This window comes from Elaeis guineensis, chromosome 8 (genome assembly GCF_000442705.2).
Source record: "Elaeis guineensis isolate ETL-2024a chromosome 8, EG11, whole genome shotgun sequence".
Taxonomy (NCBI): domain Eukaryota; kingdom Viridiplantae; phylum Streptophyta; class Magnoliopsida; order Arecales; family Arecaceae; genus Elaeis; species Elaeis guineensis.
Genome location: NC_026000.2, coordinates 95,016,116 through 95,042,886, shown reverse-complemented (window position 1 = coordinate 95,042,886; position 26,771 = coordinate 95,016,116). Strand labels below are relative to the sequence as shown.

The following is a 26,771-nucleotide window of genomic DNA, read 5'->3' as shown; positions in this document are numbered from 1 at the left end:
GATCCTATCGCAGTTATGGCGGCGAGTCTTCCTGGGCCAACTGGTGCGTGCCACGTGTCGCGCTTATCCCCTTCATCGCTATCGAGGGTTGACTGTTCGCGAATTCCCGTGACACGGCGCTTGGGGATTGCGTTTTGATGGGGGTTCTGAAAAGACTCTTCAGGTCACCTTCACCGAAAAGCGGGCTCTGACGTACACACATTAAATGCCAAAATATCTGGAGGCAGCAATGCGCAGGATTCGAAGGGACGGTTCCGGCTGTACCCATCTCTCTCTGTACTTTCTTCATCTGAAATTCAAACTCGGAAGTAGGGGGACTGGTGTTGGGTATAAAATACCCACAGCCGAAACCCTCAGCGGAATCGACGACGGAACAACACAGCTCCGCCCGGACTCCTACGGGAGCCGGGCTCCGCCTCCGACATCGGCTACAGAACGGCTCCGCCCGGACTCCTACGGGAGCCGGGCTCCGCCTCCGACATCAGCTGCAGAACGGCTCCGCCCGGACTCCTACGGGAGCCGGGCTCCGCCTCCGACATCGGCTACAGAACGGCTCCGCCCGGACTCCTACCGGAGCCGGGCTCCACCTCCGACATCAGCTGCAGAACGGCTCTGCCCGGACTCCTACGGGAGCCGGGCTCCACCTCCGACATCGGCTACAGAACAGCTCCGCTCGGACTCCTACGGGAGCCGGGCTCCGCCTCCGACATCGGCTACAGAACGGCTCCGCCCGGACTCCTACGGGAGCCGGGCTCTACCTCCGACATCGGCTACAGAACGGCTCCGCCCGGACTCCTATGGGAGCCGGGCTCCGCCTCCGACATCAGCTGCAGAACGGCTCCGCCCGGACTCCTACGGGAGCCGGGCTCCGCCTCCGACATCAGCTGCAGAACGGCTCCGCCCGGACTCCTACGGGAGCTGGGCTCCGCCTCCGACATCGGCTACAGAACGGCTCCGCCCGGACTCCTACGGGAGCCGGGCTCCGCCTCCGACATCAGCTGCAGAACGGCTCCGCCCGGACTCCTACGGGAGTCGGACTCCGCCTCTGACATCGGCTACAGAACGACTCTGCCCGGACTCCTACGGGAGCCGGGCTCCGCCTCCGACATCGGCTACAGAACGGCTCCGCCCGGACTCCTACGGGAGCCGAGCTCTGTAGGAACCAGATCTAGGGTTTCAGGGTTAGATCTTGAAACTTTTTCAAGATCATACAGCGGAAGACTAAAATAAATCAAAATTTATTTTCTAAGATCAGAAAATTCCTAGATCTAAGATCCTATTACATGATTATTATATAGCATTAAATCAAAAATTAAAATATATATAAATATAGTATGAACTACATGTTGATCATATCAACATGTTTCTATACTAGCTACATCTAATGTATGTATTAAATAATAGATCAGATCTATTACCTTGCAAGTTAGACGCTCTAACCTCGCTGATCCAGGCTTAAGGATGATGTTGCAAGCCGCACACGTGTCCGGCCTCTAGGAGTTGTCCACACGAGCCCACGAATCTCGATCAGAAGTCCTGCTTCAGGAAATCAGCACAGTATGCTAGTACTGCGCTGATCCTTCTTTGATGGTTGATCAGGTGCCTCCTTCTTCTTGATTTGGACTCTTCCAAAGATGGAAAGTAGAAGGAGGAGTTTCAGATCTGAGACACTCTCAGGAAACTCAAGATGGAAGGAGGAAAGATATGAAAATAAAAACCCTAGAAGAAGACCCTCTTCTTCTTCACGTTTTTCTCTCTAGACATTCAAACTTCCGTCTTTTATATCTCCACGACCCAAAGGTATTTCTCTCTGATTTTTGGATGGTAGAAAGGCCTCTCTTAAAACTATCTCTACTTAAAATTTCACGAAGAAACTCATCTTATATAGAGAGATATGATAGAGTCCTTGTCTAGGTCAAACACCTAGTCAAGGCTTATCCAAACATGGCAAGTTAAGGGACGCCCAACTCTTGAGCACCTCCTCCATATTTTCGTGCATGGATCACCAGAAAATGGTGTACAATGTAAACTCTAAAAGCCACAAAAATTTCAAAAAAAAATTGGATAAATTTGGTGCAAAATTGAAAGAGTTTTGGATTTCTAAAACTCTATCTCATAGAATTCGAAATCCAAACTTATTCCTTTTAGATTTGATCCAAATCACCTTCCATGTAATAAAGAAGAGAGGAGACCTTTTGTGAACGTGGGAGAGATCTGAGAGAGGCCTTTTATCGTACAAAATAAGTGGAGATTGGTGTTGAATAAGAGAGAGGGCGTGGAGAAGGCTTATGTGGCGCAAGGTGGAATCCTAGTCCTACTAGGATTCTGTCTCATAACTTGTTTTAATTTGGTTTCCCAAACCAAATCAAATCAAAATTAGATCAACCTAATTAAAATAGGTCTTAACCTAATTAAGAACCTAATTTAATCAGATTAAATTAGATTTAAATCTGATTTAATTTTCTAATCAAATTAGAAATTAGATTGACCCAAGTCCTAGTTGAACTAGGACTAGTCTTTCCTTGCACTTGGCTTATCCAATAAACCAATTGGACTTGATCCAATCAAGCCCAAACCAAATCTAATTAAATCATATTTAATTAGACTTAATCTCAGCCCATTGGCTTAATCAAATTAAGCCAATTAGCAATCAAATTGCTAATCGATCCTCCTGCAACACTTGCACTGGGTTAAATGTCAATCGTATTGATTATTTAACCCTATAATGATTCTTAATCGTTGATCAACCATCCGATCGGATCATGAACTCTAATGTGTGTAACCTCATAGGTCCGAACCTAAGCCCGTAGCATAGAAATAAATTCCTATACCAATCGAAGTGACCATCTAGCAATGGTACCCGACGTCCGGATAGGTCGAATGTGTAGAACAACATCCTTAGAACCCATGCAGATATAGTTTTCATATAATTCATCCCCTTGACCAAAATGATCATAGGACACCCCAGAGCTCAACTGTCAACTCTGATCAGGTTGTCCACATTGTATTTCAAAATATCAAATCCATCTGATGGATTACCCTGGCCAAGGTTTTGCTAAATTGAAATACAGCGACTCATTCTTCTCCAACTCTTGGAGTGGTCAATCCCATCTCGATCACACTCTGACTTCGCAAGTACTTGACTGTGCCCAGAAGCCTTCCGTTCCTGAATTAGAAATTCAGTTAGTCCAGTACCAAAGCACAGTGAGTTGCTTGCAAGTCACTGAGGCGATCTCAAGTCTAAGGGACACTTATACCTATATCCCATCAGAGACATTCTCGACAGCAGAATGCTCTGGAGTTGGTCACGTTCAATGACGATGTACCCTTACATCTCACCTGTATGCCATACCAGTGTCTCCACACTCCTTGGTTAAGAGGACAACCAACCCATATGGCCTACAGCGACCTATGCTCGATAGAAGCTGTCGTCCTTATTAACAGCCTATCATTTGGTCGTGAACAGTTTTAAGGACTAATCGATAAATCCTCTCTTTATCGAACCTATATAGTCCTAAGGACTTCATCATAACAACGGAGTTCATTAGAAGATGAAAGCTTATGATGAAGATGCCAAATATATTTTATTTATTAACAAATCAATTACAATACTTGGTTGCTCAAATGTCAACAGCTTGACGATTGGCTTTTTGGGATACATTTCCCAACAGGCTCCACCTCCGACATCAGCTGCAGAACGGCTCCGCCCGGACTCCTACGGGAGCCGGGCTCCGCCTCCGACATCGGCTACAGAACAACTCCGCTCGGACTCCTACGGGAGCCGGGCTCTGCCTCCGACATCAGCTGCAGAATGACTCCGCCCGGACTCCTACGGGAGCCGGGCTCCGCCTCCGACATCAGCTACAGAACGACTCCGCCCGGACTCCTACGGGAGCCGGGCTCCGCCTCCGACATCAGCTACAGAATGGCTCCACCCGGACTCCGACGGGAGCCAGGCTCCGTCTCGGTATCAATTGCTGGTAAGCTCCATCCGGACTCCCACGGGAGCCGCACTTCACCTTTAACTTTGATTACAGAGGACTCCGCCCGGACTCCTACGGGAGTCGGACTCCGCCAACAGCTCCAGCTCCGAGAGGGTTCCGCCCGGACTCCCGCGAAAGTCGGGCTCCACCCACGACCCCAACCGATAGGAGGACCCCTCCCGGACCTCTACAGAGGCCAGACTCCGACCGCTGCCAAGCTTCAATCAATAGGTCCGCGCCCCTTGGCAGGTCACAATAACAACCATGATCCTGTTCCACTTCTTGTAGCGGATTCCGCACGGCTCCATCACCCCCTGCGGTGGACCCATTACTCTCTGACAGGCTGTGTCAACGGCCATGATTCTGCTCCACTCTCTGCGGCAGGTGCTGCGCGACTCCACTACTCCCTGGCAGCTAGCGGCAACGGACGCCGCTCCACTACCTGCAACTGGCTCTACGTAGCAGGCCGTAACAATAGCCACGTGTCTACTCCACTATCCTTTGCAATCAATTTCCCTGATCATGGGCGGCCCACTACCAGACGGTTACAAACGTCGCCATCAATCCGTTGCCCCCTCCGCCTATAAAAGGGGGACTCAGATACGTTATTCTCTAAGCTCATTTCTTATCTCCAAACTCTGCTAAATTCTCCGTTCGAGCACTCCATTTTTGTTGAGGCAGAGAACTGACTTGAGTGTCGGAGGGTCTTGCCGGAGCAACCCCACCTCCGGTTTAGACTTCCCTTGCAGGTCCCGGCGACGACCGCGGCTTCCCCGACTCCAGCTTCTCCGGCGCAAGCAGATTTTTGCACCAACACCAACTATATTTTATACATCGTAAATAATTTGGATGTAATCAGTATTCTATTACAAAATAAGAGTATATTGCCGTCACTAAATTATTCATGATAAAAAAAAAATTATGATGATGGCACGTATTTGTCATTAATATTTTTTTTTAATCTTGACAAATGAGTATTTTTAATATCATACAGACGTCGCTAAAACTATTTATAAGAAGATATCTTTTGCGACTGGTACATTTTAAGAAAATATTGCTGTTAGAAAAATTATTTATAACAAATGTAAATATTTTCTCTAAGAAACTTTTGATTGTTAAAAATAGATTATTTATGAGAATTTTTTATTATATATATAATTATCATTTTAAATTACTACTAGAAATAATGGCTTCATGATGGATAATTCCATCAGAAAAATTCATAAAATCCATTAGAAAATATATTTTTGATGGATTTGGAGAATCTGTCAAAAAAATGATGTCAGTAATTTTCTTCGGATAGATCATATCCATCTGAAATTATTCTGATAGATTTGTGATGGATAATTCATCAAAATATGCTTTTCATATTCTTTGATAAATATTATTTTTTCATCAAAAATATAATATTGACAGAATTTTTTGATAGATAGTTTGTCAGAAATTCTTTTGGCAAATAGATTTTTCATCAAAAAAATTTCTAACAGAATATCTATCAGAAATTTGTCATTATTATGTTTGAATTTCTTCCTATTCACTAATAGATAATCCATCACAAAATTTATAGATAAAAAATCAATCAAAATGTCATCAAAAATTTGTTAAAAATTCATAAAAATTTTACAAACTGAAAATAAATATCAAATTTAATAAAATAAAATATCAAAATTCACCTGTTAATATTCAATCAATTGCATATTCAAGATATGAAATTTACCATCAAATGTATTAAAATATGTCAAATCCCATACAATAAAAAACTCATCACACACTTATAAATCTGCATTACACATATAAATATTAAATCTAAAATATCAAATATTTAGTCAATCAACAGCCGGAGGATTATTACCATCACAAGAGGGAGACAAAAATTAATTGGTCTGAAGGTGGTACCTCCATGCCCTTTGAACATTCCCAAGTTTGAAACAAGCAAATAATCTAGGCTATCATCTGAACTACAAGCCTGCAACTCATGCCTCTACCTCGATAGTCTCTACCTACAAGTGCTACTCCATCCATTTGTTAAGTATGTCCTCAAATTGCTCCTATATCCAATTAGGCTAAAACGATGAGCTGTTTGACTACGTGCAGGAGTATGATGCAGAAGGACCTCTAAGTATTAACATTACTTTCACCATGGATCCAAAGCCATATAATCAACCCTTGTTGGGGCCTCCAATTACTTCCACCCATGTATCAGCATCAAAATAATGATGCAACAAGATAATATTACTATACTTAGCCGAAATGGTTGATGAATAAAACTCCTGTAAGTATAATAAATATATAAATTTTTAAGTAGTAAGTAGCATATTGAAATAAAATAAATTCATGACTCATAAAAATTTTGTTTGATTTGTCATTGATATATTCTAACTTCCCCTTTAGCCTATGAGTGTGGCTGAACAACTCTCCATGATTCATTTCTCTACCATGCTCTTGCATCTATACTCAACAACATATGATAGAATAGTAAAATGATTTAAAACTAAATATCTAAAATAATTAAATTTATGTATATAATTTATTACCTCACCATTATTTTCTTGTGCATCATGATAGGTATTGAACCATATAAATATTTGGTAATAGATCCCTCCTCCTTCATCATTCCATTAGCATAGCCACTTCAGACTTCTGCTTAGCCTATATATATATATATATATATATATATATATATATATATATATATATATATATATATATATATGCTATCATTGATGTCATAATGAAAATATAGCTGAATGAAATGTGTGCAAATGAGTTCAAAATAAGACCATACTAGAGGAACTCAAATATGGGAGCTCACCATTATAATATGTGCAGTCTCTTCCTTCATATTTAGAGTAACGTGGGCCGAGCACATCCAGCACTCACTAGAGATCACTGCAGTAAAACGATGCATGATGCCTCCATAGCTGGATATGGTATAGATGTATTACATGGCACCTTGAAAACATCATCAGTAATAACCTTCGCGAGCTGCGCACCTAGAGTTTGCCCCAAGAACAAGGAAAAAAGAAAAGGAAGATTAAATATCACAATCTTCAACTCGGCATCTTGCAAATCCAAACAAATCCAAAAGAGTTTACCATCTGTGTTTCTAACTATCCCGTTGGAGTTCTGAGGATTATTAACCCAATTGTACGACTTGATGTGCATTGACCCAAAAAGAATACAATCATTCCTGGGTGACCATGCTGTGGGATGACAGCAGACTGGGGCATGCAGGAAGATGCATATCTGCAGGATGCATTTGGCAATTCAAATATGGATTACCAAGTAGTATTTACAAACAGATGCAACAGAACTGGTAGTCTAACAGGAATTTACAGCACCGAAAACTTGGGAGAGTTATTGTCACGCCTCCGATCCGAGATTGTGAATCGAGGGTCGCGGCAACCGCCGCATACTCATGAAGAACTCTCTCCATAAGCATGCAAGGCATCTCATCACGATATCAATGCATCGCAGCGGAATAAATTCAAATAATTATTATTCAACTGTAATTCAAGTAATTAAATCAAATGTCTTACATCCAATAAAATTTTTGGTAACAACAAAACAATCTAGATCTAAGTTCAATGAAGTTGACAATGCTAAATCTCGCCTCTAAAAGCTCTGTCCCAATATTTCTTCCCACGCTCGAAATTAATTATCTGAATCTGAAAAATAGAAAGAAAGGTAATGAGCTAGACAGCCCAGTAAGTAACAAATATCTCTACCAGATATTTCAGATATTATATAATTTTCAAGAATAATGCTGCAAATAAACATAAGAGTATATTTCATGCTGATTTAATACAAATCAAACATTTTCGAATATTCACATATAATATAATCATAAATCCGATTCGATTCAAAAACACTCGTAACTCAACAGCCTCGACTATGACCAACGTTTAATCCCCATTGGCGGAGTCCACAGAATACCAGCGCACAACCCCCACTGGCAGGGTCCACAATACCAGTGCACAACCCCCACTGGCAGGGTCCACAAACACCAGCGCACAACCCCCACTGGCAGGGTCCACAAATACCAGCGCACAACCCCCACTGGCAGGGTCCACAGAAACATAGTTAGGCTGAGAGCATAAATCCGATCCGTATCAAAACACTTTGTATCATAATACATCATAAATATTTCACTAAATATGTGCATAAATCGACGTACCATAATATTTCAAAGGCACTTTTCTTTCAAAACATAATTTCATAAATCATGCATAATTTCAGAGAATAATTATTTATTTTCAGAATAAATATGGAATATCTCGAGAAGATGATTCATTACTTACCTTTCACGGAGCACTGAACGAATAGATCGACTAACTTCTAGGAGATTCTTCCGTGCCTATTATCTAAAATTATATTTTTACATTAATTTAATTCAAAATTAAATCTAACAAATCCCAAAATTAAAATCTCGCTTAAAATCAGACTCGTCTCTAAACTCGATCAGAATCATCAGATGAAGCCTTCCCCTATGCTAATCCTAGAAGGATAATTTTAGAGAGAGAAATCCATCAAGAGAGAGAGAAACAAGCTAGAGAGAGAAAATTCTAGAGAGAGAAAGTCAGGGTTCAGACTGAGAGAAGAGAGAGAAAGTAGAGAGAGAAAGTCCAATTCCAGAGAGAGAAAATCAGGGTTCAGACTGAAAGAAGAGAGAGAAACTCTCTCTCTCATCAATTTCAATTTTTTTATTTTATTTATTTATTTATTTACTTACTTATATATATATATATATTTATTATTATTTTTTTTTTCTTTTCTTTTCTTTTCTTTTTCTTCATTTCTTTTTTCTTCTTTTTTTTTCTTTTCTTTCCTTTTCTTTCTTTCTTTTTTTTTTTCCTTCTTTCTCTTTTCTTTTTTTTTTTTCTTTTTCTTTTTCTTCTTTTTCTTCTTTTCTTCCTTTTCTTGGTTCTTCCCGTGCCGGAACAGAGGACGATGTGGCCCATCCTTGGTCGGGCCGTTCAGGCCACGACCGTCGTGCGGAGGCCGACGGCCGACGGGGGCCACTCCCCTGATCAAGGAGAAGCGTGGCCGGCGATCGATTTCGATCGCCGGTGCCGGAAAAATCCACGGGAAAGAGACCAAAACAGAGGTCTCTTTCTCCGATCGAAAATCGGTGACTCTCGTCACCGGCAATGCGCACAATGCATGGGGAGGAAGGAGAAGAAAGAGGGGAGGAAGAGGGAAACTTACCTCAGCCTCCGGAGACCTCGCCGGCGAGCAATTACGGCGAGAAATCGGACGGTGTCCGCGGCTCTAATTCGAGGAAATCGGAGAGAAGGAGAGAGGAGGAGACCTATGGATCGATTCTAAAGAGAGGGAAGACCTTCTTATAGAGGGTCCTAGGATTCCGAGAGATCCTAGGACTCCTAATGCGCATAGGTCTCGCTGGAGAAGAAGACTCCTACCGGGAGTCTTCTTCCCGATTTTTACCCTATTTTTTTTTTTTTTTTCATTCTGGGCTTTGATCTGCTGGGCTGGGCTTTGGGCTTGGTTTGGGCTATAACATTCTTCACCCCTAAAAAAAAATTTCGTCCTCGAAATTTTCATACCTGTCACCATTGTATTGGAAGCCTGTGGATTCTGTTGAGAAAGCGCATAAACTCTTCCCTGATTTTTAGAAATCTGTCCACCACCCTTATGTTGTCCTTCATAAGTTCTTTGGCCAACTTGATTTTCTATATTTAGCGGGCAGCTAGCAATTTTATGATCTATCTGACCACATTTGAAACAAGCACCGGTATTCCAATAGCAATCCTTGTCTGCATGATTTTTGCCACATCTGGAGCACGGCTCACCATCAATCTGTTGAGTCTTATTGTCTACTGCTCCCTTAGCTGATCTTTTGATGTTTTTATTATTATGATGCTCATACTTTAACGTCCCAATATTCCTAATGTTTACCCACCTACACTCATACTATGTCAAATTCTATGTGTCATAATTTATCCACTTATGCTCTGATACCATATTAATTGTCACGCCCCCGACCCGAGATTGTGAATCGAGGGTCGCGGCAACCGCCGCATACTCATGAAGAACTCTCTCCATAAGCATGCAAGGCATCTCATCACGATATCAATGCATCGCAGTGGAATAAATTCAAATAATTATTATTCAACTGTAATTCAAGTAATTAAATCAAATATCTTACATCCAATAAACTTTTTGGTAACAATAAAACAATCTAGATCTAAGTTCAATGAAGTTGACAATGCTAAATCTCGCCTCTAAAAGCTCTATCCCAATATTTCTTCCCACGCTCGAAATTAATTATCTGAATCTGAAAAATAGAAAGAAAGGTAATGAGCTAGACAGCCCAGTAAGTAACAAGTATCTCTACCAGATATTTCAGATATTATATAATTTTCAAGAATAATGCTGCAAATAAACATAAGAGTATATTTCATGCTGATTTAATACAAATCAAATATTTTCAAATATTCACATATAATATAATCATAAATCCGATTCGATTCAAAAATACTCGTAACTCAACAGCCTCGACTATGACCAACGTTTAACCCCCATTGGTGGGGTCCACAGAATACCAGCGCACAACCCCCACTGGTAGGTCCACAATACCAGCGCATAACCCCACTGGCAGGGTTCACAAATACCAGCGCACAACCCCCACTGGCAGGGTCCACAAATACCAGCGCACAACCCCCACTGGCAGGGTCCACAAATACCAGCGCACAACCCCCACTGGTAGGGTCCACAGAAACATAGTTAGGCTGAGAGCATAAATCCGATCCGTATCAAAACACTTTATATCATAATACATCATAAATATTTCACTGAATATGTGCATAAATCGACGTACCATAATATTTCAAAGGCACTTTTCTTTCAAAACATAATTTCATAAATCATGTATAATTTCAGAGAATAATTATTTATTTTCAGAATAAATATGGAATATCTCGAGAAGATGATTCATTACTTACCTTTCACGGAGCACTGAACGAATAGATCGACTAACTTCTAGGAGATTCTTCCGTGCCTATTATCCAAAATTATATTTTTACATTAATTTAATTCAAAATTAAATCTAACAAATCTCAAAATTAAAATCTCGCTTAAAATCAGACTCGTCTCTAAACTCCATCAGAATCATCAGATGAAGCCTTCCCCTATGCTAATCCTAGAAGGATAATTTTAGAGAGAGAAATCCATCAAGAGAGAGAGAAACAAGCTAGAGAGAGAAAATTCTAGAGAGAGAAAGTCAGGGTTCAGACTGAGAGAAGAGAGAGAAAGTAGAGAGAGAAAGTCTAATTTCAGAGAGAGAAAATAGGATTCAAACTGAAAGAAGAGAGAGAAACTCTCTCTCTCATCAATTTCAATTTTTTTATTTTTTATTTATTTATTTATTTATTTATTTACTTACTTATATATATATAAATATATATATATATATATTTATTATTATTATTTTTTTTTTCTTTTCTTTTCTTTTCTTTTCTTCGTTTCTTTTTCTTCTTTTTTTTTTCTTTTTCTTTCCTTTTCTTTTTTTCTTTTTTTTTTCCTTCTTTCTCTTTTCTTTTTTTTTTTCTTTTTCTTTTTCTTCTTTTTCTTCTTTTCTTCCTTTTCTTGGTTCTTCCCGTGCCGGAACAGAGGACGATGTGGCCCATCCTTGGCCGGGCCGTTCAGGCCACGGCCGCCGCGGCGGAGGCCGGCGGCCGACGGGGGCCACTCCCCTGATCAAGGAGAAGCGTGGCCGGCGATCGATTTCGATCGCCGGTGCCGGAAAAATCCACGTGAAAGAGACCAAAACAGAGGTCTCTTTCCCCGACCGGAAATCGGCGACTCTCATCGCCGGCAGTACGCACAATGCACGGGGAGGAAGGAGAAGAAAGAGGAGAGGAAGAGGGAAACTTACCTCAGCCTCCAGAGACCTCGTCGGCGAGCAATTACGTCGAGAAATCAGACGGTGTTCGCGGCTCTAATTCGAGGAAATCGGAGAGAAGGAGAGAGGGAGGAGACCTATGGATCGATTCTAAAGAGAGGGAAGACCTTCTTATAGAGGGTCTTAGGATTCCGAGAGTTCCTAGGACTCCTAATGCGCATGGTCTCGTCGGAGAGAAGACTCCTACCGGGAGTCTTCTTCCCGATTTTTACCCTGTTTTTTTTTTTTTTTTTTTTTGGGCTTTGATCTGCTGGGCTGGGCTTTGGGCTTGGTTTGGGCTATAACAGTTATAAAAGGATAAATATGCATGTTATCACAGCAGGCCCCCTAGACACAGCATTGCAAAAACATGGCAAGTTCAGAGTCAGGCCAACATCTTCTGGTTTCATATCATCTGCAGGAGAAAAAAATGAGCACAATTATCAGACTAAGTCACACATGTGACTAACATGGCCCACTACCTATTTATAATTTTTATTTCTAATACATGAGGAAGCTAATCACATGATAGATTATCTCCAACACTCGAATCCCTGTCTACAGTATCTAGTCATGAATCATCACCTGCTCCATGGACAGACTCATCCGCATATAAAATCAAGTATATCTAAACTAACACTCAACTAATTGTTTTAGCTATTCCATGGTTGTCCACATGTTATCCTGTCACCTATATATGAAAACTGAGAATCGTCAAAATGAAGAATATCACATACACAATGGAACAACTGAAATTGATAGCTGAGGGCATAAACAGATCATACACACAATAAAGCATGATTTTTACCTAATCCTAATTTTGCATACATGTCTGTCTGTAGGAGTCAAATACATGATATTTGCTTCACATTAATACCTGTTTGTCTTGGGAAGTCAAAACATATAACCAATAACAATAAGCAAAGCCATCACCATGACCTTGAGATGAAAGCATCCTTCTATTATAATTCATGCACTGAATAAACTTAATCCCTGATGCCATATCAGGATCAGCATTGGTGAAGATTTGTAGGTCCAGATATCTTCACCATCAAACAATACTCACAAGTATGTCTCCTTGTCCATATCACTTTGTTACAGAGAGTCAACAAAGTATCTTTGAGTGATAACTATATCAAATATTACTTCCACTACCTTGAGTCCCTTCTATTTTGTTTCATTTCCTTTGGTATAAAAGCCAATATCAACATATAATCTATGGCCAACAGAAAACTGCCAAGAGAAACGAGACCAAGCAATCACTTGTAATAGCAGCAACCATCTTACAACTTGAAACCGATATCATGAAATGCAGCAATAGTTGCAATTCCGAGAGAACCAAATCATCCAAATAAGACAAGAATCCATAATAAACACAAAATCAATATTTTCTTTCCATGGCATCAACTCTGCAGAATCTATAGCAAGCCTTGGCCTATCCCATAAAAAGAATAAATTTTTACTATTAATCCAAATCAAAAAGCAGGATTCAAAAGTTCTCTACAATGCTTATTAGATTTAACAAAACAGGCATTTTAATCAATCCAAATCCTATCGCATTCGTCGAACCATCCACCATACAAGATTCACATCCTCCCCAACTCCTGGGGAATGTAATAGAACATAAATTTTTTGGGACATAAATATTGAAACTTTTCATGAAAAAGGAGAGAGAGCTTGTACCAAGAATGGTCCGAAGGCGGTTGATGTCCTCCAGGGCTGGGAAGATGCCAGCTCCATAATCGGCGAATACCTCGTTGTAGGTATCGAACAACCTCTGGATGATAGTCAGCATCGATAATGACTTCTTCTGCTGCCACTTGCTCTTCTTCGCTGACTTGCTCTCCTCCTTTCCCACCATTGCCTCTCTATCACCTCCTCCTCCTTCCGATCCGCCAACCTTTGGAAGCTGGGATGGATGCGTGGCTTGGAGCATCCGAATATGGATTCTCGGGATGGTGGGAGGCTTGGAGCGGCCGAACAAGGAAGCTGGCATGTTGGCTAGGGTTGTGGGCTGGTGAACGAATAGAAAATGCGGCAGTCGAATAGAGAAGCTCAGTTAGGTTTTGAGGCATATTTATAAGGGTTTAACTAGTATAAATAACTTACCAATTATGGTAGAAATAGATTTTGATTAGATCTGGATGGCTAAGATAGTGGATACACTATCTAAGAATTTGAAGTTTAATTTTTTTCATTTATTTATTATAAATATATTTTATAAAAAAATTGTAATTTCAGTTTCTGACAAATTATTTGCCATAAAATTTATTTCTATTTGTTAAAATATTTTTAACTATCTTTTCATCAAAAATAACTATTCTAATAATTTAAAAATTATTTAAAATATGCTTTTGGGATTTTATTTTCGAAGTTGTAATGTCGGTTTTTGATAGATTATTCATCACAAAATCTACTTCTATTTGTTAAAATATTTCTGACCCATTTTCTGTCAGAAACAACTATTTTAATAATTTAAAAATTATTAGATTATGCTTCTGACAAAAATTTCTATCAAAAATGTTACTGACAAAAAAATTTGTCACAAAATTAGTCACAAATATTTTTTTTATATTTTTTTGAAATTATTTTAAAAAATTTTTGATAGATTTTCTAATGGAGTTATTTCTGACAAATAATCTGTCAAAAATTTGTTAGAGATTTTAAGATATTAATTATGTTTTGTTACTCCTTTTGTAATAGAAATCTATCAGTGATTCATCAAAAATTTCTGACGGATCATGTCTGTCAGAAAAGTCCATCAGTAAAGCCCTTATTTTTAGTAGTGAATGATATACATTATCCTCACAATAATCTTTAAAACATTATTGATAGCTTCTAATAATATATCATAACAATATAGAAATTTGACATATACAAAAGTGTTAATCAAAGAAGCAATAAAAGTTTCATTATATAATAAATCTCATAAAAATTATAATTTTATCATTTACATCCATAAAATAAAAAAATTACAACATAAAGTTTAGCTACTCAAAAGAAAGGAATAAAAAGAAAAAAACTAATCATTCTCTGAACCACTCTCTGAGTCATCAATGTCTTCATCTTCACCATGCAAGCCATCTTGATTTTTATTCACATTAGCTTATTATGAAATAAAAGAATAAAGAAGTAAGAATCTACTATTTAACAACTTCATAAGTACTTATTTAATTTTTTTATTCCAATCAATTAAAAAAATACAATTCAATATAAACTTATCACACCAATGTTGATTGACTGATGCGGTACATTCTTGTATCCTAGGTTTCTCCTTGAGTAATAAAATCTACAGGCTTAACAAGAGACAACCAATATTTCGTATATGAAAATTCAGATGCCATTTGATACTCATTATGCTCCAGATGTCTAAATATGTCAGCAAGAGAGGACCCTTTTGCATAGTAATAACTAAAACATTATACCAGATAATATATCAGCAAAACCAAGCATATTCTAAAATTGCAAATAAAGAAGGAATTATTAAAAGATTAGTAATTTGAAGAGATAAAATCACATGTTAAGAAGTCCTCCAGTATATATAAGTTTTTTAACTATCAAACAAGTAGAAATTCTAAAGATCTGAATCAACAATAGAAATAACTATTTTAGAGTCGAATTAAACAAGAGAGATTGCACAAGCACTCAACAAATTAATATTGTAGAAGAATATAGATTAAAGAATAGAAACATTTTGAAAGGTATTGTTGGTGCAGAATTTCGCCGAAGCTGGAGTTGCTGGAGTTGAGATGATCACGGCCACCGTCGGGACCTACAAGGAAGTCTAAACCGGAGTTGGGGGTGCTCTGATAAGATCCTCCGATGCTCAAGTCAGTACTCTGCTTCAACAGAAATGGAGTGCTCGAGTGAGAATTTTAGCAAATTTCAAGATAGAGTTTAGAGCTTAGAGAAGAACGTATCTGGGGATCCCTTTTTATAGGCAGAGAGCGTAACTGATTGATAGCGACGTCTGTAACCATCTGGTAGTGGGCCGTTCAGAGCCGCACGGAGTTTGTTACGGAGAGTAGTGGCGTCAGGGGTTGTTCAGGGCCATGTGGAGTTTGTTACAGAGAGTGGAGTGGTGTCCATTGTCGTGACTTACCAGAGAGTGATGGAGCCATGTAGAATCCATTGCAGAGAGTGGAGTAGGGTAGTGGCCGTTGTCGTGACTTGCCAGAGAGTTCGGATCTGTCGGCTGGAGCTGACTGGGATGTCTGATGGAGCGGAATGGCTCTCTATCCCATCGATCTAGGAGAAGCTCAGATATTTTTGAGGTTGCTGATGAGTCTATTATTGTCGGATGCCTCAGGCATTGATGCTATAGGTGGGAGTCATCTGCTGTAGAAGCTCGGATGGAGACTTTCTATTGGTGAAGTTTGGTAGGAATCCGATTGCTAGAGAAGTCCGTCTGGATTTGCCTGATGTGAAGCTCATTTGAAAATTATCCGTCGGAGAAGTCCGGTTTCATGAAGAATCTGATGGAGGGTCGGCCGGTGGTGGACCTCAGATGGCGTTGGGGAGGTTCAGCAGACATCGGAGGTGATCGACCGTTGTAGAAATCCAGCTGCTGGAGTCCATCTATTGTAGAAGCTCGTCCGATATCCATCTGCTATGGAAGTTCGAACGGAGTCTGATTCTTGTAGAAGGTTGAAAGGAGATCGCTTATTGTAGAAGCTCGATCGAAGATCTGTTGTCGTGGGAGTTCGGAGTAGCGACCCGACCGGTGGATCCTATCCCATCGTAGAAGCTCGTCTGGGATCCGTCCACTATAGGAGCTCGACTGAAGTCTGTCTGTAATGAAAGTTCGAAAAAAAAATTTGTTTACAATAGAGGCTCGAATAGAATTCACTTACAGTAGATATCCAGAGTGGACTGCCTGCAGTAGGAGTTGGGCTCTCGCAGGGCTCGGTTGGAATCCGGAAGGCGGTCGATCGTTGTAGAAACTTGGATAGAGTCTGGTTACTGTAGAAATCTCATCGTTGGAGAAGCTCGAACATTGATGAAGTCTGGAAGAAGTTCGGAGTAGGGTCATCCACGACCGAAAGAGGTCTGGAAGAGATTCGGAGAATAGTTGATCACTGTAGAAGGTCAGCTGATAGTGAAGCCTAGAGAGCCTTTGGAGTGGCCCGATAGATGAATGGAGAAGCTCATTGTTGGAGAAGTCCGAAAGCTCGGATGATCGAGGGGGTTCAGAGAGATGCCACACAAGGTCGGAAGCCGAAAAAGCCCTGGAAGGGTCGATCTTTTACAAACTTTGGCCGGGGGGTATTTTATACCCAACACCAGTCCCCCTACTTTAAAGTTCGGCTTCCGAATGAAGTACAGAGAAATTCTCTCGGTCGAAGTTGCCCCCCTCGATTTTGCACTCAGTGGTTGTCAGATATTTTGGTACTTGACGTGCTGGTGCCGGAGTCTTTTCAAATCAAGGCGATCCAAAAAGATTTTTTCAAAATTTTTGTGGAGCGCTGTCCCAGGTACGGTGCAATAATGATTTTACCAACTGTCGGCCACTCAAGCGCTTGCCACAGTGAGTGGGCCACACGGCGGTTATAGACTGGTCAAAAGAGTCTTGCAGTCATTATTGCACCAGACCCCGTCGCTATTTAAATCCGCCTCCCCCCTTCGGGGATCTCACTTTGCACGAAAGTTTCTTCGGTCCCTCCTTTGTTGCCGATATGGATGCGGACGCGGCTTGGATGTCAGCCAAGAGTCTTAAAGCCCATAAAGGGAAGGCGTTGCAGCTTCCGGGTTGGCGAAGAAGGTGAGGGTAGAAGAGACAGATCCGGCCACGTTTCGCCTTGATCGCCCAGAGCCCGTGCTTGTGGCACATCTTCGAGGCGAGTACTTTCCGATCCTACGGAGGGGGGAAGCCAAAGGGGACTGAAGAAGAAGTCAGAAAGAAGGGGAAACCGATCTCAGGAAGAAGGTCATCCTGCCGTCATTGTGAGGCAGCGGAAGCCATGGTGCTAAAAGGATGACGTCTACATATACTTTGAAGATAATGCTGGAGTAATTGTTAATCCAAAGGGGGGTTGGAAGAAGAAGTGGGTACTTAAAGCAATCCTCGACGATGGCTGAAATCGAGAGTTCGAAGTCTGATGGTATCGAGCTTCCTTGGAGCTCTTTCGCCTTGTATTCCTTTCTTTTCTTGTTGTTTCTCTTTTTTGGCCTTCAAGGCTTTGTAATATACACTTCACTAATGAAATGAAAAGAAAATTTTTCATTACCTTGTCCATTCTTGTATTAAATTGTTGTTCACTGAACTTCTTTTGTCTTTCGTCTTGTTTGGCGTCGGCATTGTTTGTGATTCCTCGTCTATTCTTACTTTGAGTCGTTGTTTACCGAACTTCTTTTATCTTTTATCTTGTTCGATGCCGACTTGTTTGAAGATTTTCGATCGTCGCCGTGTTGATTTGCCTTTTTGTTCATGACCGTAGGTCTTTTCGAGGCCATTTGAGTTTGACGCTTTCTCTTGGTGCTCGAGCTTGGGGACCCAAACTTCTCATTACTTTGAGGTGTAGGAACCAGATCTAGGGTTTCAGGGTTAGATCTTGAAACTTTTTCAAGATCATACAGCGGAAGACTAAAATAAATCAAAATTTATTTTTTAAAATAGAGAATCTCTAGATCTAAGATCCTATTATATGATTATTATATAGCATTAAATCAGAAATTAAAATATATAAATATAGAATGAACTACATGTTGATCATATCAACATGTTTCTATACTACATCTAATGTATGTATTAAACAATAGATTAGATCTATTATCTTGCAAGTTAGACGTTCTAATCTTGCTGATCCGAGCTTGAGGATGATGTTGCAAGCCGCACACACGTCCGATCTCTAGGAGTCATCCACACGAGCCCACGAATCTCGATCAGAAGTCCTGCTTCAGGAAATCAGCACAGTATGCTATACTGCGCTGATCCTTCTTTGATGGTTGATCAGGTGCCTCCTTCTTCTTGATTTGGACTCTTCCAAAGATGAAAAGTAAAAGGAGGAGTTTCAAATCTGAGACGCTCTCAGAAAACTCAAGATGGAGGGAGGAAAGATATGAAAACAAACAACCCTAGAAGAAGACCCTCTTCTTCTTCTCGTTTCTCTCTCTAGCACCCTAACTTGTGTCTTTTATATCTCTACGACCCAAAGGTATTTCTCTTAATTTTTGGATAGCTCAAAGGTCTCTCAAAACTCTATCTTCTCCAAAAGTTTTATGAAGAAACTCATTTTATATAGAGAGATATGATAGAGTCCTTATCTAGGTCAAATACCTAGTCAAGGCTTATCCAAACGTGGTAAGATAAGGGGCGCCCAACTCTTGAGCACCTCCTCCTTATTTTTATGCATGGATACAGAAAAGGGTGCACAATGTATACCCTAAAAGCCACAAAAATTTTAAAAAAATTTGGATAAATTGGTGCAAAATTGAAAGAGTTTTGGATTTCTAAAACTCTATCTCATAGAATTCGAAATCCAAACTTATTCTTTTTTATTTGATCCAAACCACCTTCCATATAAGAAAGAAGAGAGGAGACCTTTTGTGAATGTGGGAGAGACCTGGGAGAGGCTTTTGTCACATAAAATAAGAGGAGATTGGCGTTGAATGAGAGAGAGGGGTGGGGAAGGCTTATGTGGTGCAAGGTGGAATCCTAGTCTTACTAGGATTCTATCTTATGACTTGTTTTAATTTGGTTTCTCAAACCAAATCAAATCAAAATTAGATCAACTCAATTAAAATAGGTCTTAACCTAATTAAAAATCTAATTTAATCAGATTAAATTAAATTTAAATCTGATTTAATTTTTAATCAAATTAGAAATTAGATTGATCCAAGTCCTAGTTGAACTAGGACAGTTTTTCCTTGCACTTAGCTTATCCAATAAACCAATTGGACTTGATCCAATCAAGCTCAAACTAAATCTAATTAAATTATATTTAATTAGACTTAATCTCAGCCCATTGGCTTAATCAAATTAAGCCAATTAGCAATCAATTGCTAATCGATCCTCGTGCAACACTTGCACTGGGTTAAATGTCAATCGTATTGATCATTTAACCCTAGAACGATTCTTAATCATTGATCAACCATCCGATCGGATTATGAACTCTAATGTGTGTGACCTCATAGATCCGAACCTAAGTCGGTAGTCAGGAATAAATTTTTATACCAATCGAAGTGACCATCTAGCAATGTACCCGACGATCGGATAGGTCGAATGTGTAGAACAACATCTTTAGAACCCATGCGGATATAGTTTTCATATAACTCATCCCCTTGACCAAAATGATCATAGGATACCCAGAGTTCAACTGTCAATCTGATCAGGTTGTCCACATTGTATTTCAAAATATCAAATCCATCTGATGGATTATCCTGGTCAAGGTTTTGCTAAATTAAAATACAGCGACTCATTCTTCTCCAACTCTTAGAGTGGTCAATCCCATCTCGATCACACTCTGACTTCACAAGTACTTGACTGTGCCCAGAAGCTTCCATCCTGAATTAGAAATTCAGTTAGTCCAGTACCAAAGCACAGTGAGTTACTTGCAAGTCACTGAGGCGATCTCAAGTCTAAGGGACACTTATACCTATATCCCATCAGAGAATTCTCGACAGCAGAATACTCTGGAGTTGTCACGTTCAATGATGATGTACCAGTATATCTCACCTGTATGTCATACCAGTGTCTCCACACTCTTTGGTTAAGAGGACAACCAACCTATATGGCCTACAGTGACCTATGCTCGATAGAAGCTGTCGTCCTTATTAACAGCCTATCATTTAGTCATGAACTGTTTTAAGAACTAATCGATAAATCCTCTCTTTATCGAATCTAAATAGTCCTAAGGACTTCATCATAACAACGGAGTTTATTAGAAGATGAAAGCTTATGATAAAAATGCCAAATATATTTTATTTATTAACAAATCAATTACAATACTTGGTTGCTCAACCATCAACAGCTTGACGATTGACTTTTTGGGACACATTTCCCAACAACTCCCACTTGTCCTAAAGCCACTCGGCACAGTATCTAATACCCATCTTTGACTTGTGGTTGTCGAACTCCTTTATCGCTAGGGCTTTAGTGAAGGGGTCGGCCAGGTTCTCCTTTCCGTCAATCTTCTGAAGGTCGACATCACCTTGATCCACGATCTCTCGGATCAGGTGGAAGCGGCGCAAGATGTGCTTCGTCCGCTGATGTGCTTTGGATTCCTTCGCCTGAGCTATGGCACCAGTGCTGTCGCAGTAGAGCAGGACTGGACCATCGAGGGAGGGTGCTACTCCGAGCTCATTGATGAATTTCCTCAGCCACACAGCTTCCTTCGCGGCATCCGATGCTGCGATGTACTCCGCTTCACAAATAGAGTCCGTCACAGTATGTTGCTTGGAACTCTTCCAGCAGATGGCTCCACCATTCAGAGTAAAGATATAACCCGACACGCTCCTGCTGTCATCATGGTCAGATTGGAAGCTAGAGTCTGTGAATCCCATAAGTTTCAGATCTGACTCGCCATAAACCAACCATTGGTCCTTAGTATTTCTCAAATACTTAAGGATGGCTTTAACCACTTTCCAGTGATTTTCTCCAGGATCAGATTGGCATCTACTCACTGCTCCTAGTGAGTATGCCATATCTGATCTTGTACATATCATGGCGTACATGATAGATCCCACGGCTGAAGCATATGGGACTCTACTCATACACTCTCTCTCTTCAGGAGTTGTCGGACAATCCTTCTTAGAGAGAGAAATTTCTTGGCCTATCGGTAGATAGTCCTTGAAATTCTCCATGCTGAACCTCTTCAGCACAGTGTCTATGTACATGGACTGGGATAACCCAAGCATCCTTTTAGATCTATCCCTATAGATCTTCATCCCTAGGATGTAGGATGCTTCACCCAAGTCCTTCATGGAGAATTATGATGACAACCAAACTTTTATTCCCTGTAGTGCGGGGATGTCATTTTCGATTAAGAGAATATCATCCATGTACAAGACAAGGAATACCACAACTGGATCATTTGCCATTTATAGATGCAGGGCTCTTCTCCATTCTTAATGAAGCCATACGTTTTGATCACTTATCAAAATGCATGTTCCAACTCCGAGAAGCTTGCTTCAATCCATAAATGGATCTCTAAAGCTTGCACACCTTGGACTCATCTGTGGATGTAAATCCCTCAGGTTGTATCATATACACCTCTTCGGTCAGCTCTACATTCAGGAAAGCTGTCTTTACATCATCTGCCAGATCTCATAATCCAGATGGGCAGCTATTGCAAGCATTATCCGAATGATTTGAGCATTGTCACAGGAAAAAACATCTCGTCATAGTCAATACCATAACATTGACAATACCCCTTAGCGACCAGATGGGCTTTATAGGTCTCCACCTTTCTGTCTGCGCCCCTCTTCCTTTTGAAGACCCATTTACACCCAATGGGTTTAACCCCTTCAGGTGGGTCAACCAATGTCCATACATCGTTGACCTTCATGGACTCCATTTGGATTTCATGGCTTCAAGCTATTTCTCGAAATCAGATCTCTGCATTGCATCCATATAGGTGATCGGATCCTCATTATTCTCATCAAGTTCGATGGGATCATCGTCCCGGACCAAGAAATCGTAGTATCTGTCTGACTGACGCGGTACTCTATCGGATCGCCTTAATGGTGTAGGTACATTGGGCTCCGGATCTGATCTAATCATATCCGACTCAGGTTCAGCTATTGGTGTCGGTCCTTCTACCTGTTGAACTTCATCAAGTTCAACCTTAGAGGCAACGGTTCCTTCACCAAGGAACTCCTTTTCTAAAAAGATTGCCTTAAGGCTGACGAACACCTTTTGTTCATCTGCATGGTAGAAAAAATATCCTTTTGTCTCTTTGGGGTATCCTATGAATGAGCATTTGTCAGACCTAGGTCCAAGTTTGTCTGTGACTAATCGTTTGACATAGGCCGGGCACCCCCAGACCCTAAGGTATGAAAGTGCTGGCTTACATCCCGTCCATATCTCATGTGGAGTCTTAATTATAGACTTACTTGAACCCTATTTAACAGATAACAGGCCGATTCGAGTGAATATCCCCAGAAGGATATCAGCAAGATAGCAAAACCCATCATGGATCGGACCATGTCTAACAGAGTCTGATTCCTCCTTTCAGACACACCATTATGCTGTGGTGTTCCTGGAGGAGTCCATTGGGAGAGAATCCATTCTCTCCTAGATATATGAAAATTTACTAGAAAGGTATTCTCCTCCTCGATCAGATCGAAGAGTTTTAATACTCTTCCCATTTTTTTTCTACTTCACTTCGAAATCGTTTGAACATTTCAAATGAATCCGACTTATTTTCATCAGATAGACATATCCATATCGGGATAGGTCATCCATGAAAGTTATGAAGTAGAAATATCCACCTCTAGCACTGGTGCTCATGGGCCCCATACATCAGTGTGTACTAGGCCCAAGAGTTTAGTAGCTCTCTCACCTTTTCTAGTAAAAGGTGACTTGGTCATTTTACCAAGAAGACAGGACTCACAGGTTGGAAGTGATTTACAATCACTGACTTCGAGGATTTCCTCTTGAGTCAATCTATTTATTCTGTTCTTGTTTATATGACCTAGCCTACAGTGCCATAAGTAGATATCTGACACACTATCTAATCTAGGATGCTTGCCAGTAGAATAGACTCTTATCAGGCTTGATCTTTTTTGGTCTGGCTCTGCACTGATGTCCCAGCCTGAACTTGCACCTTCTTCACTTTCTTCTTCTTGTTCTTCTTCCCTTTCTCAAAGGGTCAAGAACCAGAAGATGATCCTACCACTAAGTTCACCGACTCCTTGAGGAGTCGGTGATCCTTCTCAAAGTTCTGAAGCAACCCCAGTAACCCATGGTAGTTTACTTCAGACTTTGTCATTCTATAATGAGTGAGGAATGGGAGATAAAACTTGGGCAGCAAATTCAGTATTGTATCTTTCCCAAGCTGCTCATGCAAGGAAAAGCCGAGCTTGCTCAATCGTTCCATCAGCTCGATCATGTACAATACATAATCAATGACAGAGGCACCATCCCGCATTTTGATGTTGAAGATGGCACAACTAGTCTTGTGCCTCTTCACGTCATCGGGTGTGCCAAAGGTATCCTCTAACACTTGAAGCATGTCCTTTGGCTGAGCCGTCTCGAATCTGCGACTGAACTCATCGCTCATGGCAGCCAGCATGATACAGTGCATCGTGATCCGATCACTGAGTCACTTCTGGTAAGTGTCTCTGACTGTTCCACGTGCATTGACAGCTGGCTCCTCAGGTGCAGGATCCATTATCACATATAGGATCCGTTCATGCTCCAGGACTATCTTCAACTTTCGGTATCAGCTATCAAAATTGGATCCCACCAACTTATCATTATCCAACAATGATCGGAGCGATAGGGAAGTGGCCATATTTGCACAAAGGAGAACCATAACCTAATTAGTAATTGATTCATTAAACCTAAAGATTTGGACTTTAATCAAAAGGTTTCTCCTACTATTTTATTCGAATTGGTAGCCTCTACCTCCAATTCGAGGAATTACCTAATTCCTTAGTGGGTACTAGAATCTACTTAGACTGCACACAAGCCCAACTTTGGTTGGCCAATCTATGTACATCTAAGGGTAGGTTCATAACCAATTGTTTCTCTAAATAATTTCTAGTAATTTTAAGTTTGCCCTAGAAACCTAATCAGTAGGCTTTGGCCTCCACTGTAAGGATCCGGTTAGGTCCAACCATTAACATGATCATATTTGGTGTATCTAACCAACGAATGATTAAGCCCAATTTTGGTTGGCTCACCTAACCACCATTAGAGAGATACTTCCAAGTCATCATATGATGAGTGATAATTCCATTAGTCAACAAGCACCAGGCCTTTGGGTTTGCAATGATTATTGAGTTAATGGACTCATTATCAAATACCTTAATGGGAGGCTATGACTCAGTTATCTCCATAACTTTATCATTTTAAGGACCTAATAATTTTAGAAGATTTAAATAATATAGAGGATGAGGTCAGATGAACCAGCTTATCATGATCCTCCCACTGGCTTCACCAAGTCAGCTTAAGGGAGACCATTAAAAGGGCTGGTCTAGGAGCACCTAAATTAGTCACACTGATTTACCTAGCTGACATGGGTCAGCTCGAATAGTCAAGTGATCCGATCAAAACAATATTTCACCAAGAGGCCAGGTAAGTTCGATCAGTGGGAGGGTCTGCCAAAGCTTGCCTTAGACACCATTAGAAATAGCCAGGTAAGCGGGCTCCCAATTAAAAACCACCGGTCTGGTTTACCTTAGACACCAACTGGTTTAATTAGTTTCGATTAGATCAACCTAACAGTTCGTGCTAGACCGCTTAGCCAAGAATCAAGTCCATTTGGTTCTCGTTAAAGACATGGACTTGACCAACTACAACTATTGTAATTGATCTAGAGAATCCTTGACCTAATCTAAGACAACAATTGATTAGATTTAGTCAATTCTCTAATTAAGTCCATCTTCAATCTAACCATAGGTCTAACCCAATTAATGGACCTAATTCTCACTAACCCATTAACCCAATGTGTTATGGTTTGTGTCTTAGGTTCTTCAATTCACAATCCTAGAACCTAATCAAACAACTTCTTAATTCTTAATTAAGTTTTGGGCTGAGGGTTGGGTTCGGCTTTTCAAAAAATAATTTTTATATTTGTAAAATAATTTTACAATATGATTCTATCAATCATATTGCATGTTTGATTTATAATCAAGATACAAGTAAAATAAACATGAAACTACTTTAGATCTAATCTAAACAGGTTCATGTAATTGAAACAGTTTCAACTTTAAACAATTTCTTTGCACAAAAATTATTAACAAAGAGATTTTATTTCAGATTTAAATATTTTTTAAATCTAATAAATCATAAATTTAATCTAGATCATATCTAATAAATTTATGATTAAAGATAGATCTACACAAACTAGGACAACCTTTGCACTATAAGGGGTAAACCTTACAGCAGGACAACTTTGTAGTTCGTGATTGATCTAAAATTTTAATTTTAGATTTAATAATCAGATTATAAATTAGATCTAATCTAAGAAATAATCTAAGCATATATAAATAATCATGTAATAAAGAACCTGGGCTCTGATACCAATTGTAGGAATCAGATCTAGGGTTTCAGAGTTAGATCTTGAAACTTTTTCAAGATCATACAGCGGAAGACTAAAATAAATCAAAATTTATTTTCTAAAATTAAAAAATTCTTAGATCTAAGATTCTATTACATGATTATTATATAGTATTAAATTAAAAATTAAAATATATAAATATAGCATGAACTACATGTTGATCATATCAACATGTTTCTATACTACATCTAATGTATGTATTAAACAATAGATCAGATCTATTACCTTGCAAGTTAGACGTTCTAACCTCGCTGATCCAGACTTGAGGATGATGTTGCAAGCCGCACATGCATCCTACCTCTAGGAGTCGTCCACACGAGCCCACGAATCTCGATCAGAAGTCCTGCTTCAGGAAATCAGCATAGTATGCTAGTACTGCGCTGATCCTTCGTTGATGGTTGATCAGGTGCCTCCTTCTTCTTGATTTGGACTCTTCTAAAGATGAAAAGTAGAAGGAGAAGTTTTAAATCTGAGATGCTCTCAGAAAACTCAAGATGGAGGGAGGAAAGATATGAAAACAAACAACCCTAGAAGAAGACCCTCTTCTTTTTCTCGTTTCTCTCTCTAGACACCCTAACTTGTATCTTTTATATCTCTATGACCCAAAGGTCTTTCTCTTTGATTTTTGGATGAATCAAAGGTCTCGCAAAACTCTATCTT

General features: G+C 40.1%; 1 pseudogene; it reads right to left on the bottom strand.

Annotated features, from left to right (window-relative positions):
• Window positions 1-6,751: 6,751 nt before the first annotated feature.
• Window positions 6,752-13,912, bottom strand: LOC105043540 (plant cysteine oxidase 1-like; annotated as a pseudogene).
• Window positions 13,913-26,771: the final 12,859 nt, after the last annotated feature.